At 39.7% G+C, this 21,993-nt stretch overlaps 1 protein-coding gene across 1 annotated transcript in view; it reads right to left on the bottom strand.

Annotated features, from left to right (window-relative positions):
- The window catches only part of LOC106085875 (neuropeptide F receptor), a 45,068-nt gene that overhangs the window by 16,656 nt on the left and 6,419 nt on the right, over positions 1–21,993 (bottom strand). The gene's annotated exons all lie outside the window — the stretch shown is intronic.

Genomic DNA, 21,993 nt, shown 5'->3' with positions numbered 1-21,993 from the left:
GAAACGCAAAAGCCGAGCAATGACAAAGGAAATGCTCCAACGTCTCATCATCATCCCCACATGCCCTACACATGCTATATCTTGCCGCACCGATTTTACATAAGTGAGCTGGTAGTCCTAGCTATACTGACCCCCTTCTTTCTTCCTTTCAGTAATAGCCTCGTCTTCTCTCGAAAACCTGCTCCCATCATCAATCCATTCTCCCGTCGCCCTAAATCTCATAGCCGCAGTGGCTGCCTTACACTTAATCTGTATGTCAATGGGTCGAATATCTAGAATGGTCTCCAGTGCCCTAGTGGGCGTGATCCTCATCGCTCCGCCCATGCCAAGACAACATATTCTCTGAACCTGTTGTATGGTCCTTATGTTGCACTTTTGCTCCATAGCAGTCCACCGAACTACTGAGGCGTAGTAAGTATTGGCCTAATAACGCTCCTGAAGAGCCAGTGGACTATCCTCGGGTTCAGGGCCCATTTCGAGCCTACGACCGCTCTACATAGTGTCCAACATCTGTGAACCTGCCCACTACGCTCCTGAATGTGACACTTCCTGTCCAAGATCACGCCTAAGTATTTGACCTTGTCAGGTATCAAAATCGTCTTATTGAGGAAACGTGGTGCCTTAAATTGGCCCACCTTTGTTTTCATCGTAAACATTGAGATCTCTGGGTCTAACCCAGTCATATGCCAAATGCAAAACCCTTTTGGCCCTTCGTCAGAGATGGTTCGGATTCTTACCCCTTAGATGTATTATAACATACGCAGACGGGCTCACATCCCTTCTCAGGCAGCATCCGTTATAGGTCAATTATGGCGGTCACCCATAGGAGTGGCGATAAAATGCCCCATGTGCCAATTTCTCTCTTATATTTATGCCATGAGACACACAATTTATCCACCTGTTCCTTAGCATATGATTTATCCAGTCTCTAAGGACCGGGTCCACTCGGTACTGGTCTAAGGTTGGATCAGCGTGTCGGTCTGCTCATTGTTGAGAGCCTCCTCGATGTCAATGAATACCGTCAGGGTGTACGTTTTGGTATCGAAGGATTCTTCTATTTTATGCACAACCTCGTGCTGGGCACTCTCCACCGACCTTCCCTTGACATTGGCATTGTTTGTATATTAGCAGTTCGCTGGATGTCCTACTCTTTATCATTGTGTCCACAATACGTTCCATGATTTTGAGTAGAAAGGACGTAAGACTTATAGGTCTGTAGGCCTTTGGTGTCGCATAACTTGCCTAGGCAGGGGTGGTATTTATATTCCAGTCCGGGAATATAAATACCACCCTTGCCTCTTTCCACGCTTTCGGAGTATATACAAATCCTAGGCACCCTGTGAAAATAGTTGCCAGATGAGGTGGCAGATAGTCTGCCTCTTTCTGTAGTAACGCCGGAAATATTCCATCAGGTCCGGGTGACTTAAATGGTTTGAAGTTCCTTAAGGAATCCTTAACCATAAATTCCGTAGTTACAAAGCTTTGATCAACATCGTTATTCAAAGATTTCGGTGTCGTATCCTGTGGAAAATTGGGTTTCCTCAAAATCCTCAACATGTCCTCCATAGTCTCTGCTCTCACTCCCATGTTATCTACTAAAGTTTCAGTTTGGACATGGGTTTTTGAGAGAAACTTTTTTATCTTGGCGGCGTCATTTACGCTATCGACCAGTTCGCAGAAAAGCTTACAGGAGGCACGTTTTGCCGCTCTGGTAATCTTATGGTATTCCTAGAGTCGTGTGTAATACACATCCAATAAACTTCGGTTTTTTTTACGACATGCTCTATTAAAGGTCTGCGAACCTCTTTCCCAATATTGCGAATCTTCCCGTTCATCCAGGGTTTTTCTTGGATTGATTTTCTTTTCCGAAGAGGACAACTATCTTCGAAGGACCCCACCACTGCAGTCGTAAACCTGTTGACATTTTCGTCAATGCCTTCTATGCTTCGACAATCTTAATTATCTTGCCCAAGTTTTCTTCTGAGTAGCCAACGAATTTTGTCCAGTTGGGTTTTCAACTTATTCCAGAAGATTATTGGATTCGTCGCTGGCTGAGCTATTCTAAACCTAATGTAGCGATGGTCAGAGAAAGAGTGTTCCATGGAGACGCTCCAATACTGAACCCCATCGGTTAGATTTTCCGAACATATCGGCCCCGTTTATTAGTGTTGGTACTACCCCACAAAATGTGGTGAGAGGTCGCATCGCACCCTATTAGTACCTCGCTTCCTGTCTAATTTATTTTCTTCACCAGCAGTTGCAGCTTTGACATAGCGGTATCGGAGAGTTGAAAGGAAGATAAAGTGATGCCAGGTATGCTCCACCGTCTCCCTGTCTCGTAACTGTTGCATCCGACAACGACAACTCTGAGAAAAATATATAATTAAAATTTTTATAACATATAAAGCAGGTCCTCGGCCTCAATTTGAGGATTTCTGCCTATCCTAGTCTTCCCAATCTTGAAAAAGACAGCCTTGCTCCCGTAGTGCGTCATGCCCTTAGTCTTAGCCCAACTCGTCACGGAGTTTTGATAAATGCCAACGACAAGGAGAGTTCCTTCCTCCTTCTACTACTTATGGAAGATCTCTCACTTTTCTGCGACCAAACCTTAGTTTTGCATGACCAAGAACTCCAACATGCGTTCCGTCGCAAATTTACTGCCCCGTCCCTTGATGAAGACCGTCGCCTTTGTGAGCTGGGGGATGTCCATCTCCCAGGGAGCGTGGATACCTCTGACGAGCTGTTTGACGGTGTCAATACTTTCCGCCGATCCAAAACGCAGCGTAAAGTTGTCCCCTCTATACTCGCACCTCATCATTTGTATGGGTGGACCCTCTACAGAGTTCCACACATGTTTGAAAATCCGATCGTTAACCAGTTGTGCGCTTGAAGCATTACTCTCGACTACAGGTGCCAAGGCACCTTCCCCTATAGGAGGGAAGGACAACACGCTTCGATCTGACGCCACTGCCGCAGATGTTGGGTCTTTCGAGTCCATTTCTAGCCTACTCCAAAAAAGCTTTAAAATGTTTTTGTAGTAGGTACTACCTATTCCGAAATACAGATATATTTTTATACCCACCACCGTAGGATATGGGGTATATTCATTTAGTCATTCCGTTTGCAACACATCGAAATATCAATTACTGACCCTACAAAGAATATATATTTCGGATCGTCGTAAACTTGTAAGACGATTTAACGATGTCCGTGTGTCTGTCCGTCTATCCGTCAGTCCGTCTATCCGTCTGTCCGTCTATCCGTCCGTCTCTTGTAATCACTCTAGAGCCTTAAAAAATTGAAATATTGAGATGAAATTTGGCACAGATACGTCTTTTTGATGCACGCTGGTTAAGTTCTTTAACGTCCAAATCGGACCCTATAGTTGCTATATAGACCGATTTTCCGATAAGGGGTCTAATGCCCATAAAAACTTTATTTTTCATCCGATTTGAATGAAATTTGAAACAGTGAGTAGTTTAAGGCCTACCGACAACTGACCCAAATATGGTTCGGGTCGGACTATATTTAGATATAGCTGCCAGATAGACCGATCTCCCGATAAAGGATCTGAAGATTATAAAAGCTTTGTTTATAACCCGATTTTGCTGAAATTTGCAATGGTGGGTTATTTTAAGCCTCCCGACATCTGATCTAAATATGGATTAGATCGGTCTATATTTAGATATAGCTGCTATATAGACCGATCTCCCGATAAAGGGTCTGAAGCCCATAAAAGCTTTATTTACTACCCGATTTCGCTGATATTTAAAACATTGGGTTATCTCAAGCCTCCCGACATCTGACCCAAAGATGGTTCAGATCGGACTATGTTTAGATATAGCTGCCATATAGAGCGATCTCCCGATAAAGGGTCTGAAGCCCATAAAAGCTTTATTTACTACCCAATATTTAGAACAGTGGGTTATCTGAAGCCTCCCGGCATCTGACCCAAGTATTGTTCAGATCGTACTATTTTTAGATATAGCTGCCATATAGAGTGATCTCCCGATAAAGGGTCCGAAGGCCATAAAAGCTTTAGTTTTTTTTCCGATTTCGCTAAAATTTGGAATAGTGCGCAGTTTTAAGCCTCCCAACATCCCACCCAAATATGGTACAGATCGGACTATATTTGGATATAGCTGCCATATAGACCGATCTGCCGATATAGGGTCTGCAGGCCATAAAAGCTTTAGTTTTTAACCGATTTTGCTACAATTTGGAACATTGATTTATTTTTCACCTCCTGATACCCGATCTAAATATGGTTCAGATCGGACTATATTTAGATCTAGCTGCCATATAGACCGATCTGCCGATAAGGTGACTGAAGCCCATAAAAGCTTTATTTATTACCCAATTTCGCTGAAATTCGAAACAGTGAGTTTTTCTGAGGCTCACGATATCCTACTCATATGATTCAGATCGGTTTATAATTGGGTATATCTGCCTAAAATACCAATATTTTGTTCTACAAAATTTTATAGTGGCATATATATTAGACCACTCAATGTCCGTGCTGAATTTTGGTCCTTAAGTTATCCAATTTTCACCAGATTGTGACGAAATGGGGTTTACATATACCCGAGTTGGTGGGGTATCCAAAGTTCGGTCCGGCCGAACTTATTGCCTTTTTACTTGTTTTCTTTGAGGAGCGAAAGAAATACACGTCCGCTCCACTTAACGGCTACAATTCTATTCAAGTTTTTGGGTTAATCTTCGTCGAAATCGCATAAAAATTTATTTAAATGGGATGAATCTTTTAAGTTACTGTAAACAGCACAAATATCGCTCGTATGTAAAAACGTTCTGAGTACGTATTACCTTAAAAATGCCAAGCTTTACGATATACCTCTCAGTTGGCAGATTGCAACTCAAGGTTTGTCCAATCTCAAAATATAAAAGGCAACCCTCGTATATAGGCAACACCGCCCGACTTTCGCCTTGTTTAAAAAGTGTAATTATGCAAAAATACGAATCTTTCGAGCTCACAATTTTTCAATCTGCATGTCGCTCAGCATGAGAGCCACCATAACATAATGCAGTAACAAAATCTTAGCTGTCCTTATGACAACTCGATGCGTTCATATTACTTTTCTGAAAACTGTAGTGTCTTAGTTTTTAACGACACTCAAAATTGCAATTTAATACTTTCACATATTATAAAAGAAATGTCGAACTTTATATCCAAGCATTTTCCTTCGACGCTTTGCATGACAACACTATAAACTAAGTTTTAGTTGTTACACGTTGGTGGTACAACAACTCTGTGTAAACTTTGTAAGTTCTTTGTGTGAGACTTGCATAGCTCATGCAAATGGCAAATAGACTCCTTTCGCGTTCAACCTTCATAGTATCCTAATGTTAACGTTCTCATCCTTTGCTGCTACATTGTTTGGCTGCCGTAGTTTGCTTTGTTTGTCGCCGGCAGCTAATAACTTAATGCTATTACAAATGTAGGTACACATTTCGACATGTGTCGGAATTTATGTGATTTTATTGGATGTTTTCCGATGTTGTATTTGCTTTAACGCCATAACATGCCAGCACCAGCAACGGCGTTCTGATTGCGTTATCAAAGGCCATATGTATACATCTACAAGTACATTTGGAATAAACTGAGTTTTCCAAGAAGTGTGCTTGTTATGGAAAACGATGAAAGCATAACAAATTGTGGAGTTAGTTTTGTACAACAGAACTTTCATAGCCTTTGTGTCAAATAGTGCACACAACTCGTTATCATGGAAGGTGGTGCTAAATTGTAAATTTTTGGGTATATCTATTGTATATGGGAGGGATAGAGACAACGTTGACATTGATTTATATTATTTTCGAAGCAATGTGTTTATTGTTTCATAGGACTTAATGAAAAATAATATTCTATTAAGTTCCACATATTTTAGATATACCTACAAATCACAACAGCATACCGCAAAACCAAATCACTGGCAATCATCATATAGACAAAAAGTTCCTTTGTAAGTCTCGTTTTGTGTTTTTATACCCTCCAACATAGGATGGAGGTATACCCATTTCGTCATTCTCTTTGTAACCCCTCGGACCTTCCCCCTTACCCCAAAAGTACTACCCAAAAATAAAAGTGGACCGATCGAGACAATATGGTATTCAAATGAAAGGTATTCAAGAGTAGAGTACAAATTTCATAAAAAAAGTAGGGTCCAAGTACCTGGGGGGCCGCCCCAGCCCCAAAACCCACGATCATGATCATATGGGACTCAAATGAAGGGTATTCGGGAATAGATTACGAATATGGTCAGGAAAAAGAAATATGCTTTGTAATTTGTTGATATCGGAAGGGGGCGGACCTTCCCGTTACCCCAAAAATACCACCCAAAATCACAAGTGGACCGATAAAGACAATATGGATATCAAATAAAAGTTATTAAAGAGTAGAATACGAATATGGTATAAGAAAATGGTATCCAAAATTTCTAAAAACAGACAAATTGGTCTTCCATATCTATATGAGGAATAAATGAAAGGTATTCTGGCATACAAAATCAGATCGAACTGTAGGGGGTCACTCAACCCACCAATAACACCCCAAATGGGCATATGAACCATCATTACTCTATGGGACTCGGTTTATTTGTTTATTCCGTAGAATTAAAAAAAGGAAACATAGATTATATAATTTTTAGATACCAAATTGTGGCTGATCCTCCCCCTTACACCAAAAACGCCACCCAAATCCAAAAGAGGACTGATGGGCACAATATGGGTATCCAATGAAAGGTATTGGAGACTGGAAAATGAAAATCATATTAAATTTTGGGTCCAAGTACCAAGCGGGCCGTCCCACTTCAAAAACTCCTCTAAACAGAAATTTTCCACGTTCCTATCAATATGGGACTGAAATGAATGGTATTCGGCAGTAGATTACAAATTTGGTCCAAGTAATGGGAGGTCGCCCCACCCCTAAATACCTCAAAATGGGCATATTAGCCGACCATGGATATAAGATACTCAAATGAAAGGTATTTGGGTGTAGATTACAATATGACATAAAAATTTGCGTTCAAGTCCAGGTGGCGCTTTTCCTCCTAAAAATACGTCAAATGGGTTAATTGACCCATTATGGCAATATGGAACTCAAATGAAAGGTATTTGAGAGTAGAATACCTCCCTATTGTATAAAAGCTATTTGGGGTGGATTGCACATTTTGCCCATGAACAGTCCACTAAGGAACAAGGGCAAACTTCTCACATATCAATGAGTGCAGTCCGATTCAAGTTTAAGCTCAATGATTAGGGGCCTCCTTTTTATACTGGCATAGTACCTCACAAATGTCGCCAGCATTTGGAAGGGAAAAGCAACGCTGAACATTTTTTCTGATGATCTCGCCAGGACTCGAACCCAGGCGTTCAGAGTCATAGGCGGGCATAGGCTAAAGTAGCACGATATTCACATTGAGGGCGAAGTGTCCCCACCCTAAATAGATATTAGAGAGTTAAAGAAGGCGCAGCGGAGCGTACCCTGTCCAGCTAGTGTAGAATAAAATTCAACTAAATTTATTTTGCATAAATTATTAGCAGAATCCATGGTGGTGGGTTCCCAAGATTCGGCCCGGCCGAACTTAGCACGCTTTTACTTTTCAGAGTCATAGGCGGGCATAGGCTAAAGTAGCACGATATTCACATTGAGGGCGAAGTGTCCCCACCCTAAATAGATATTAGAGAATTAAAAAAGGCGCAGCGGAGCGTACCCTGTCCAGCTAGTGTAGAATAAAATTCAACTAAATTTATTTTGCATAAATTATTAGCAGAATCCATGGTGGTGGGTTCCCAAGATTCGGCCCGGCCGAACTTAGCACGCTTTTACTTATTTTTATACCCACCACCGAAGGATGGGGATATATTAATTTTGTCATTCCGTTTGCAACACATCGAAATATCCATTTCAGACCCTATAAAGTATATATATTCTTGATCAGCGTTAAAATCTAAGACGATCCAGCCATGTCCGTCCGTCTGTCTGTTAAAATCTCGCCACAGTCTTTAAAAATAGAGGTATTGGGCTGAAACTTAGCACAGATTCTTTTTTTGTCCATAAGCAGCTTAAGTTCGAAGATGGGCTATATCGGACTATACCTTTATGTAGCCCCCATATAGATCTATCCGCCGATCCGTTTTTATTGGCCTTAGACCCTAAGGCCAATAAAAGCCACATTTATTATCCGATTTTGCTGGAATTTGGGACAGTGAGTTATGTTAGGCCCCTCGACATCCTTCATCAATTTGGCCCAGATCGGTCCAGATTTGGATATAGCTGTCATATAGACCGATCCTCTGATTTAGGGTTTTAGGCCCATACAAGCCACATTTATTATCCGATTTCGCTGAAATTTGGGACAGTGAGTTGTGTTTGTCCCTTCGACATCCTTCGTCAATTTGGCTCAAATCGGTCCAGATTTGGATATAGCTGTCATATAGACCAATCCTGCGATTTAGGGACTTAGACCCATAAAAGGCGGATTTATTGTCCGATGTCGCCGAAATTTGGGACAGTGAGTTTTGTTGAGCCCTTCGACATCCTTCTTCAATTTAACTCAGATCGGTCCAGATTTGGATATAGTTGCCATACAGACCGATATCTCGGTTTTAGGTTTTGGGGTCAGAAAAAGCGCATTTATTGTCTGATGTCGCCGCAATTTCGGACAGTGAGTTTTATTGGGCCCTTCGACATCCTTCTTCAATTTCACTAATATTGGTCCAGATTTCGATATAGCTGCCATATGGACCGATCTCTCGATTTAATATTTTTGGCCTATAAAAGGTGCATTTATGGTCCGAAGATGCCGAAATTTGGGACAGAGAGTTAAGTTAAGTCCCTATACATATTTCTGCAATTTAGTCTAGATCGATCAAGATTTGCATATAGCTGCCATATAGACCGATATCTCGATTTAATGTCTTGGCCCCAAAAAAGGCGCATTTATAATCCGATTTAAGTGAAATTTGACTTATGTTAGGCTTTTCGACATCCATATTGTATATGGTTCAGATCGGTTTATATTTTGATATAGCTACTGAAAAGACCAATATTTTGTTATACACAATTGAACAATGACTTGTACTTATTAGTATTTTGTCCAAATCGGATCATATTTCGATATAACTGCTATGCGACATAAGGTATGCAATTTTCACTGGATTTTGATGAAAGGTGGTTTACATATATACCCGAGGTGTTGGGTATCCAAAGTTCGGCCCGGCCGAACTTAACGCCTTTTCATTTGTTTGGTTTTTTTTTTTTTTTTGTTTGGTTCAAGTTTTTTGTTTGGCCCAAATTCCTTCTACTTTAGGAAATGTTAAACTCTAATGAATAACAAATTGTTCTCTTTCAAAATGGTATCATCGTTCACGTATAAGTAATCCAAGTACGAGTTATTGTACAGCGAATCTTGAAAATTGCGTGCAACATGTTGGTTTCCTCGAACAAAGCTGAAAGGCACGAAATGGAACAAAGCTCTTACAATATTCGCACAGAATGCCAACAATTCAAAATAATCCATAAGTGGAAGCTTAGCAAGGATGTAACAGTCTTGCACATAAGTCAACATGAATTTATTAGTTTTTATTTTTGGCAGAAAAATTTGCGATTTTTATTTGAAATTTTACACATACATATTGTGTTTTGTGTAGATTTTGCAACCTATGAACGTTTACAATATTCCAAGAATATGTTCATGTCATTTATTTTCAAAAATTTTACTAGAATGTTCGTTCTCCAGTTGGCATTTATTAAATTGCTTTAATTTCTCAATGCTTTAGGTAGACATGAAATTTAATTAAATTTTAAAAACAGTAACAAACATTACTGGCATGTCTGTTGATGAGACAAATACGCAATTCGAAAAAGCAATTTAATTAATGTCAAAAATGTTCATTATACGTAATTAAAGCACAGTGAGAATGCGGTTAGGCATACTTATTAGGATTAGCGATGCCAACTGTATAACTGTGAGCTTTATGGCCAATGGACGCCAATATTATTATTCCCTTCCTCATTCAATTACTTTTCGGAATATTGATTTAATAAATGGTAAGTATATGTAAACTCGATTCTATTGACAAATCATTTTACACATATGGAATGGCGGAGTTGTGTAACCCCCATCGTTTTGTGTCGGATATAAAAAAGTTATATTTTTACCGTTTTGTCTTCCTCTAAGTCCGCGAAAAATTGTATAACCTACACCACTACTGTGTTACAGGGTATTATAACTAACACCCAGAAGGAAGATAGATAAACCCATTGATTAGTATACTGATCGACTAAAAATCACTTTCTGATTCGATCTAACTATGTCCGTCTGTCCACGTTAATTTGTGTACAAAGTACAGGTCGCAACTTCCATCTGGTCACCTTAAATTTGGCACAAGCATTTCCCTGGGCCTATAGACGAAACTTATTGAAATTGGAAAAAATTGGTTCAGATTTGGATATGGCTCCCATATATATGTTCACCAGATTTGAAGTAATAATGCAATGAAATGGTAACTTGTTAACATATTCCCATGTGAATGTCATAGAAATTTTGTTTAGTTTTTAGATATAGCTCACATATACACAGATAAGAATAATTTTGAAAAACAACAACTTTGGTCGAAAGAACAACTACGAAAGTTGTTAATTTTCCTGCAACAATTTTTTATATTCTCCACCATAGGATGGGGGTATACTAATTTCTTCATTTTGTTTGTACCTACTCGAAATATTCGTCTGGGACCCCATAAAATAAATATATTTTTGATCGTCGTGACATTTTATGTCGATCTAGCCATATCCGTCCGTCTGTCCGTCCGTCCGTCTGTCTATCGAAAGCACGCTAACTCTCGAAGGAGTAAAGCTAGCCGCTTGAAATTTTGCACAAATACTTCTTATTAGTATAGGTCGGTTGGGATTGTAAATGGGCCATTTCGGTTCATGTTTCGATATAGCTGCCATATCAACCGATCTTGGGTCTTGACTTCTTCAGCCTCTATAGGGCGCAATTCTTATCCGATTGGAATGAAATTTTGTACGACTTGTTTTCTAATGATATGCAATAACTGTACCAAGTATGGTTTAAGTCGGATGATAACCTGATATCGCTGCCATATAAAACGATCTTGGTCTTGACTTCTTGAGCCTCTAGAGGGCGCAATTCTTATCCGATTGGAATGAAATCTTGCACGATGTGTTTCGCTATGACTTCCAACAACTGTGCTAAGTTAATTTCAAATCGGTCAATAACCTGATATAGCTGCTATATAAACCGATCTTGAATCTTGACTTCTTAAGCCTCTAGAGGGCGCAATTCTTATCCGATTTGAATGACATTTTGCACGACGTATTTAATTATGACTTTCAACAACTGTGCCGAGAGATCGGTCTATATGGCAGGTATATCCAAAACTGAACCGATCTGGGCAAAATTGAAGTGTGCTATCGAAAGGCCTAACACGACTCCCCGTCCCAAATTTCGGCGAAATCAGATAATAAATGTGACTTTTATGGGCCTAAAACCCTAAATCGGCGGATCAGTCTCTATGGGGGCTATATCAATATATAGTTCGATATAACCCATCTTCGAACTTAACCTGATTATGGACAAAAAAAGAATCTGTGCAAAGTTTCAGCTCAATATCTATATTTTTAAAGACTGTAATGTGATTTCAACAGACAGACGGACGGGCATGGCCTGATGGTCTTAGATTTTTACCCTGATCAAAAATATATATACATTATAGGGTCTGAAATGGATATTTCGATGTGTTGCAAACGGAATGACAAAATGAATATACCCCCATCCTTCGGTGGTGGGTATTAAAATATATGATGGGCTTCTAAATGATTTTTCCACAATTCTAGTATTTTGGTACCAAAATTGGTACTATTTGGTACTTTTTTGATAGCTGGAGCTAGAGGTCCAATATTTATAGCTACAGCTTAAAAATAAATAATGGATGACTAAATGATCTATTAAATTTTACCTTTTGGTACCTTTTGTACTTTCTGTTCAGATGGAGTTAAAGGTCTGCAATTTAGCATGTAGGCACAACTAAGAAATACATGATTGGTTACTAAATGATCTATTAAAAATTGATAAATTTTGGTACCATTTGGTACTTTCTTTACAGATGGAGCTAGAGGTCTGAAATTTCACATATAGGTACAAGAAGGAAATATATAATGACGAAACGTTACATTCAAAATTCGTACATTTTGGTACCAAAAAGTGCAAAATAGTACGAAATAGCTTAGCTTCGCCTACAGCGAACGGGGATTGCAAAAATTTAGCAATTTTACCAACATTATCGCATTGTTAAAAAAAATCACGACATGTGGAAGAAAGCGTAGTGATTGTGGTGTAATTGGTATTTTGAAAAATATTTTGGGCAAATTCAAGATATTTTTTATTTGTATACTAGCATAACCGGGCCCGCTCCGCTGCGCCTTCTTTAACTCTCTAATATCATTTAGGGTTGGGATCCTTCGCCCTGAATGCGTATATCGAATTCGTGCCACTGTAGCCTATGTCTGCCTATAACGCTGAAGGCCTGCCTTCAAATCCTGGCGATAACATCGGACAAAATTCAAAGTGGTGGTGATCCCCTCTTAATGCTGGCGATATTTGCCATGCATGGTCATGTAAAAAATTCTCCCCAAAGAGATGTCGCACTGCGGCACCGCATTCGGAATCGGCTATATAACAAAGTCTCTTATCATTAAGTTTAAACTTGAATCGAAAAGCTCGGTTCCTGGGTAAATGTTTACTCCACTCCCAAATACCTTTCATTGGAGTCTCATATAGACATGTGTAGGCTCATATGCCCATTTGGGGGTACTTGGGGGTGGGGCCACCTCCGAATAATTGGACCTAATTTTCGATGTCATATTTGTAATCTACTGTCGAATACCTTTCATTTGAGGTGCATATTGACATGAGCGGCGAATATGTCTGTTTAGAGGAGTTTTTGAGTTGGGGGGATATTCGCTGTGTAGTCTCCAAAACCTTTCATTTGATACCCATATTGTGCTTATCGGTCCACTTTTGGTTTTGGATGACGTTGTTGAGGTAAGGGGTGAGGACCTTTAGGGTTGGGGCGGCTCCCCAATTACTTGAACCCAATTTTTAATATGAAATTCGTTCTGTACTCCTGAATACCTTTCATTTGAATCCCATTTTGTCCCGATGGGTCCACTTTTATTTTTGAGCAGTACTTTTGGGGTTAGGTGGAGGGTCCGTCCGATTATTCTATTTGGTATTTTCTTTACAGAAGGGGACAGATTTATGAAATTTTTTACGGAATTTTAACAAAAATTTCATAATTTTATAAACTGTGTCACTACCTAGGTTTTTGGAAGTCCTACACTAAAATGGGGGTACCTAAATAGTTTATTACATTATATTTCAATCCTTTTTGTATACTTTCGTTTGTTTTTTTAACAAATACTGCAATAACTAGGTGATTTGTTCTCCAATTATCACCTAATTTGGCAAGAAAGTGTATCTTATGATCTTCAATCGATCTTCTAAAAATGTTGCACAGCAATTTCCTCTATGACTCCTGTATAGATTTTGATCGAAATTCCATATTTCAAATTCAAGCAAAAATCAAATTCAATAAAAACATTTGAAGCCAATTGAATGGATTTTTTATATCCATAGGGCCTGTTTTTGTTGTTTAGTGCACAAACAATCCTTGTTGTTAGAAACTACATACATTTTTGATACTTTGATATGCCCTGGCCGTAATACCAACACAATTGTGTATTGGTCAATGCAGTTGAATAACACCCAAACAGAATGGACAAAACACATAGCGGATATTTGCACATTCAAATTTGCATCTGCTATATGGAGCAACTGAACAATAAACTGCTCAAGGCTACGAAATTGTTTTCAATAAAATGCATACAATTGAATATTCTAAACTCCTTAATTAGGAGGTCTATATTTAAATGTAGAGCGTGTAGTTAACTTCCTTTAATTTATGGAATCTGATTTATGGGCGCATAATTGCGAAATTGCCATTCAATTGAATTGTTTGTGATTTGAGTATGGGTTGTATATCATTTAATAGTAACAATAGTGAAAATCATGATATTTAAAGAAGATATTCTTTAAACTGTTAAAAGCTACGAGGGAGGTCCCAAAAGTAGCCGACCTAACAAAGAACAAATAAAACGGCATTAAGATCGGCCTGTCCGAACCATCCCATGCTGCCATGGGATTTAAGGTTTTAGGCCCATAATAGCCACATATACTACCCGATTTTGCTGAAATTTGGAACTGTGAGTTGTGTTATGCCCTTCGACATCTTTCTGCAATTTGGCCCAGACCGGTTCAGATTTGGATACAGCTGCCATATAGACCGATCTCTCGATTTAAAGTCTTGGGCCCATAAAAGACACATTTCTAGCCGATTTGCTGAAATTTAGAACAGTGAGTTGCGTTAGGCCCTTCAACATTCTTCTTCAATACGGCTCAGATCGGTTCAGATTTGGATATAGCTACCATATAGACCGATTTCTCTATTTAGGGGCCATAAAAGGCGCATTTATTGTCCGATGTTGCTGAAGTTTGGGACTGTGAGTTAAGTTAGATCCCTCGACATCTTACTGCAATATGGCCCATATCGGTTCAGATTTGGATATAGCTGACAAATGGACCGATCTCTTGATTTAAGGTCTTGGGCCTAAAAAAGGCGCATTTATTGTTCGATTTCGCCGAAATCTTGGACAGTGAGTTGCGTTAGGCCCTTCAACATTCTTCTTCAATTCGGCTCAGGTCGGTTCAGATTTGGATATAGCTCCCATAAAGACCGAACTCTCGATTTAAAGTCTTGGCCCCATGAAAGGCACATTTATAATCCGATTTTGCTGAAATTTGACACAGTGACTTATGTTAGGCTTTTCGACATCCGTGTTGTATATGGTTCAGATCGGTCTATATTTGGTTATGGCTACGAAGAAGACCAATGATGTATGTTTCAAGTTGAATAAAAATCAAAAACTTTCTTTTCACTAATGCTGCAGATTCTATGAACAATATATTCGCAAATGATTTTAGGTTTAACTATAGTTTTTTTCTAACGAGGATCTACTAATGATTTTGTTGTATATCAAGGTTTAAGGTGTCCTAACCAAGGTAGTAGCCAGCATTGACATAGGCATTTTTTTGTTGTTGTTAATTTAATTTTAATTGTGATGTTCAGACTTTTTAATCCAATTTGGCTAAAATTTTTGGCATATACCGGTACAATGGCTTTCTTCGGCGCATACATACTGGCATATATTTTCAGACTTTACCGTGCCAACCAAAATGACACCTATAAGTCTCATGTATTGGCATCTGATGAATTTTGACAGCCCCTATGTGGCAATAAGTCAAGGCTAAAGGTGATCGTATTCCTCCATACATTTTTGTCAGCTACCACATAACTTGAAATTAATTTTTAATTTAATATTGCGTAAGTAAGTGTCACGAAAATATTACAATGTGCTTTTGTAAACAACATAAAATTTCAATTGCAAATTTGCAATTTACAAAAAAGATTTACATTTTTATTGATATTGACAAACACCACAGAATACATCATGCATGTGCATTTCAGCAGAATAGTTAGTACATATTATATTCCTGCTGCTCAGCTAATGGCATGTTCTGGGAAATTTGCCTGAACATAGTCATTAAAATATTTTCTACGTTCAAAAGCAAAAAATTGTATAGCCCTCCCTCCCCAACCATGTTGCATATTGTGGGTACAACATTTTTTTTTTTTTTTTTTTTTTTTTTTTTTTTTTTTTTTTATTTTAATTGCAACTAGCTTTCAATAAGAAGCTAACAAGCAATTTTTTTCAAATTTAACATAATTATCATTGAAAATATGTAAATTTTATATAATCTATCTGAAAATTTGTTTTACATTGGAAACAAAAAGAAAATAAATAAGTTTAAAGCTCATGATATTAAGAGATCATAGGGTTTAGTTCTATTCAGTCTACGTCTGGTACTTGGATCATTGAGATTAATGGCTTCTGGATTTACATGAAGGCGTAATCTGGCATCATGTTTCGTTGCTGCAATTGATATTTCCTCTGACACTGTGTTCATGCGGAGGTCTCTATGGAGATCACTGTTGCGAACATACCAAGGGGCGTTAACTATGCTCCTTAGTACTTTATTTTGAAAATTTTGAATCATGTAGATATATTTCTTATGCGTGCAACCCCATAGTTGGATGCCATATAGCCATATTGGTTTTAATTGTTGATTATATAAAAGTAATTTGTTTTGAATGGAAAGTTCAGATTTCCTGCCCATAAGATATTTGAATTTGAATTTGAATTTGGGTACAACATACATAGGTTTTAATTACTGCATACGAGTATGCTTTGGTTATTAAAAAGGTTCCCAAACATGTAATAACCACCATTTACATAGAGTTGCAGTCTCTTCAACAGTTTTCAGTAGAATTTTAACAATGTTACATTTCATTGAAACTTTACCTTATACGCAAGGAAGACATTGCTTGCGGAATTATATCGAATTAAATTTTAATTGTAACTTACTTCAAATCCTTTCATCTTGCTTTTCAGAAAGAAGAGAAATTGAAAGACGTGAGTGAATTCAAATATTCAGTAATCGAAATATTAGCCAGAAATTCTACCAAAGAATTAGACATTCCACATCCTCCTGCAGAGACAAAGAAGGAAATCTAGAGTACAGATACAAATAGTGTGGAAACAACATTTTTCCCAGATCCTGTCGGCGACAAGGATACCATATGTTCTGTTCCTGATTACAGAACGTATACCACCTAGTCAGAAGGCTAACGTAGCGAAGAGGTTAGCATTTCCGCCTATGGCGCTGAACGGCTGGGTTAGAATCCTGGCAGGAACATCAGACAATTTTTCAGCGGTGGTTATCCCATCCTAAAGTTAACGAAATTTGTGAGGTACTTTGCCATGTAAAAACTTCCCCCAAAGAGGTGTCGCTCTGCACGCCCTTCAGATTCGGCTATTAAAAGGGAGGTTCCTCATCATTGAGCTTAAACTTGAATCGGACTGCACTCATATGTAGGAAGTTTGCCCCTGTTCCTTAGTGGAATGTCCATGGGCAAAATTTGCATTTTACCCGCGTTCGAATCCTTACGAGAACATCAAAAAAGCGTGCTAAATTCGGCCGGGCTAAATCTTATATACCCTCCACCATAGATTTTGTCGAGGTCTTTTCCCGATATTTCTTTAAGGCAAACAAAGAATAAAAGAACAGAATTGAGTTAATATTGGAGCTATGTCAAGTTACAGTTCGATTTGGTTCATAAATGAGTTGAAGACCATAGTAGAAGTCAACGTGTAAAATATCAAACAATTCGAGTAAGAATTGCGCCCTTTAGGGGCCAAAGATTGGTTTATATGGGAGCTGTGTCTGGCTATAGACCGATTCGGACCATATTTGACAAGTATGTTGAAGGTCATGGGAGAAGCCGTTGTACAAAATTTCAGCCAAATCGGATAATATTGGGTTGCCCAAAAAGTAATTGTCGGTAATATAGTAGTAATATAGTCGGCGTTGACAAATTTTTTCAACGGCTTGTGACTCTGTGATTGCATTCTTTCTTCTGTCAGTTATCAGCTGCTACTTTTAGCTTGCTTTAAAAAAAAGTGCGCGAAATTTTGTTTACATTTGTTTGTTTGGCGTCAATTTTAATATGGGTACCACATGTATTGAAAGAAATTCATTTAACAAACCAAATCAACGCTTGTGATATGCACCTTAAACGCAATAAATTCGATCCGTTTTTAAAACGAATCATAACTGGAGATGAAAAATGGATTGTTTACAACAACGTTAGTCGAAAACGATCATGGTCCAAGCATGGTGAACCAGCTCAAACCACTTCAAAGGCTGATATCCACCAAAAGAAGGTTATGCTATCTGTTTGGTGGGATTGGAAGGGTGTGGTATATTTTGAGCTGCTTCCAAGGAACCAAACGATTAATTCGGATGTTTACTGTCAACAATTGGACAAATTGAATACAGCCATCAAGGAGAAGCGACCAGAATTGGTCAATCGTAAAGGTGTCATATTTCACCAGGACAACGCTAGACCGCACACATCTTTGGTCACTCGCCAAAAACTGAGTGAGCTTGGCTGGGAACTTTTGATGCATCCACCATATAGCCCTGACCCTGCACCATCAGACTACCATTTATTTCGATCTTTGCAGAACTCCTTAAATGGTAAAACTTTCGGCAATGATGAGGCTATAAAATCGCACTTGGTTCAGTTTTTTGCAGATAAAGGCCGGAAGTTCTATGAGCGTGGAATACTAAATTTGCCAGGAAGATGGCAAAAGGTTATCGAAGAAAATAGCAATTATATATTTGATTAAAGTTCATTCTAAGCTTTATTAAAAATGCATTTACTTTCTTTTAAAAAATCCGCAATTACTTTTTAGGCAACCCAATAATTACGCCCTCTGGAGGTTTAAAAAGTCAAGATCCCAGATCGGTTTATATGGCAGCTATATCAGGTTATGGGCCGATTTAAAGCATACTTAACACAGCCATATCGAAACACGTTGTGCAAAATTTCAGCCAAATCGGATAGAAATTGCGCCCTATAGACGCCCAAGAAGTCAAGACCCCAGATATGTTTATATGGCAGATATATCAAAACATGGACTGATATAGCCCATTTACAATCCGAGCCGACCTGCACTAATAGGAACTATTTGTGCAAAATTTCAAGTGGCTGGCTTTACTCCCTCGAAAGTTAGCGTGCTTTCGACAGACAGACGGACGGACTGATGGACGGACAGACGGACTGACAGACGGAGGGACGGAAGTACGGATGGACAGACGGACGGACGGATGGACCGACGGACGTACATAGCTAGATCGAAGAATATATATACTTCATGCTGTCTTAGACGAATATTTCGATGAGTTACAAACAGAATGACGAAATTGGTATACCCCCATCCTATGGTGGATTGTATAAAAATATTTTCAGCGGTGGTTATCCCTTCCTAATGCTGGCGACATTTGTGAGGCACTTTGCCATGTTAAAACTTCGACCCAAAGAGGTGTCGCACTGCGGCACGCCATATGGGCTCGGGTATAATTGAGCTTAAGTTTGAATCGGAGAGCAATCATTGATACGTGAGAAGTTTGCCCCTGTTCCTTAATGCAATGTTCATGGGCAAATTTGCAGTTTACCATCTAGTCAGACTGAGGCCCAAGTAGCAGTAAACCGGCTGAAAGAACAAAGCAGAAGTCAATGTCTAACTATTTGGGACCAGATGCGACACGGCAATGAAGCGTATGCATCAACGCGATTTGATTAGCAAAACGCATATCCAATGATTGGAATAACAGGAGACAAGACCATATGTGCGGTGGCAGAAAGAAGGAACCAGGACGGAATCCAGCTCGAGCTTCTGGCCACGAAGTACTTTCCGGGTGTTCTTGCGTAGCCGAAGGTTAGATGTGGCCGAATGTCATATAGATGTTCCTGTAATACAAAACAATGCCGAGTCACTGTTTGTTGTTGAGGATATGATAACGAAGGGTAAGATGGTTTTGGAGGGACCGGATGGCATACTGCCTGCTCTTTTCCAAAGGCCCGGACATATGCCATGCAACTCTTTGAGGTGATTTTTATACCCTACATAATTACCTATTGAACTCTATTGATTTTTTTATAAAAATCGAATGAGTTATAAATTAAGATCCCATGTATTTCTTTCAACCGATATGTCAATTTATGGCAATTGCAATTTACTTCAAACTATATAAAATTTAGTGTTCTAATTGTCCTGTCAAACGTGTATATGCAGCAGAGCGGACCGGGTACAGCGAGTATATGGCTGTACCCGGTCCGCTCTGCTGCGCCTTCATTAGCACCACGAGAAAAATAACTTTCTCGAAGACCACCATATGTATCTCCCCAGTGCAATTTGTTTATCTACTACCAAATACCTTTTATTGAACCCGATTGACAAATATTCACATTTTGGAAGGTGTTTTGAGGGTAGGCAACTGCCTATCACTTGAACCTGATTTTTAATACCCTATCCGAAGTCTGGCTTGGTTTTCCCAGAGTACTTGAGAGCGGGTAGCTCTTTTTCTTCTTCAGCATTTTAGCAGTGTTATGCTCTTCGGGAGATCTTAGTCTTTTTCCAGATTCCGTAGAAATGCTTGGAATGTCAGTTATATCCCTTGCAGCATCCTGCACTTTCGCCCGATTACGCTGCCGGTACATACTTCTCTGTCTCCTTCGTGGTGCACCGGATCGCTTTCTCGGTCTGCTTGTGAGCTTTGCAAAGCCATCGCTCACTTCTGCTGTCATCCCAATGCTCTCATCTCTCGATTCGGCTGCGATGACTGCTTCATTGACACAGTCGCTGTATAAATCCGAGTTAGAAACACCACCTTTACTTAAAGGCTGGGGACGAGCTATACATCCCTCTGGTTTATCCATCTCTTCCTCATTAATTAGTCTGACGACTTGTTGTGCGCTTGAAGCAATACTCTCGACTACAGATGCCAACCCACACCTATAGGAGGGGAGGACAACACGCTACGATCTGACGCCACCACCGCAGATGTTGAGTCTTTAGAGTTCATTTCTACCCTACTCCAATAGGCTTTAAAGGATAGTCCACTGGCTCTACAGGAGCGTGATTAGACCAATACTTACTTACGCCTCAGTAGTTTGGTGGACTGCTATGGAGAAAAAGTGCAAAATAAGGACCATACACAGGTTCAGAGAACATGTAGTCTTGGCATAGGCGGAGCGATGAGGACCATGCCCACTAAGGCACCGGAGATCATTCTAGATATCCGACCCATTGACATACAGATTAAGTGTGAGGCAGCCACTGCGGCTACGAGACTTAAGACGATGGGAAAATGGATTGAGAATGGGAGCAGCTCATACCATCGCTATATAATCGAGGCGACGATAGGAAACCTGGAAGGAAGGGTAGAGGTTTCCGATCGGATACTTGGGATGAACCTTGAAGTCGAGTGCGAGGCACCGCTGCCATCTGCACAGTCTTGGATTGAGGGAATCCTAGTATTGCAATCTGGAAGATCATGTTACACGGATGGATCAAAGCTAGAGGACAGAGTGGGCCTGGGGGCTTACATTGAGAACCCAGGGACTGAGATCTATTTTAAACTGCCTGACCATAATACGGTCCTGCAGGCGGAGATCCGGGCGATCACGTAATGCGTGAAGTGGTGTGGTGCTAACGCCAGGACGTCGAGTGTGAACATCTTTACCGACAGTAAAATTGCCATAAGGGCAATAACAACCAGGACGGTAAGGTCACGAACAGTCTTGCAGTGTAAGAAGGAGTTTAACGTCATCTCTGAGGATGGCAAAATCCGCATCGTTTGGTTGCTGGGCCATAACGGAGTAAGGGGGAATGAAAGGGCAAACGATTTGGCGGTGAAGGCCAGAGTACTGCCGTCAATAAACTTGGTTAACCCGAAGGCTTTCGGGTCGACGCAGTCCGATTTAAGGGAGAGAGGGAGACGAGGCTATTACTGAAAGGAAGGAAGAAGGAGGTCAGTATAGCTGTTGGTATCATAACGGGACACATAGGACTACCAGCTCACTTATGTAAAATCGGTGCGGCAATTGAAAAAGCCTGTGTAGGGCATGCGGGAAAGATGATGAGACGTTGCAGCATTTCCTTTGTCATTACCCTGCTTTCGCGTCTAACAGAGACACAATACCAGACATGAGCCAACTTAGGGAGTGGTATTGAAAACAATTAAGGATTTTGTAAGTAGCACGGAATTCCTAATCCTTTTTAGTTTTTAGAGCGCACAACAAGCTGATTACTGGCTTAGGTGTATGTCCATAGTGGCATGGGGCGGATTTAGGGCATCCCACTATCCGCAATTTGTTGTCGGCGCGCTGTAGATCCCAGCTGAGCTTCTCTTGATGATCTTGAAA

The sequence above is a fragment of the Stomoxys calcitrans genome, chromosome 2 (assembly GCF_963082655.1).
Source record: "Stomoxys calcitrans chromosome 2, idStoCalc2.1, whole genome shotgun sequence".
Lineage (NCBI taxonomy): Eukaryota > Metazoa > Arthropoda > Insecta > Diptera > Muscidae > Stomoxys > Stomoxys calcitrans.
This window is presented reverse-complemented; position numbering and strand designations above follow the sequence as displayed.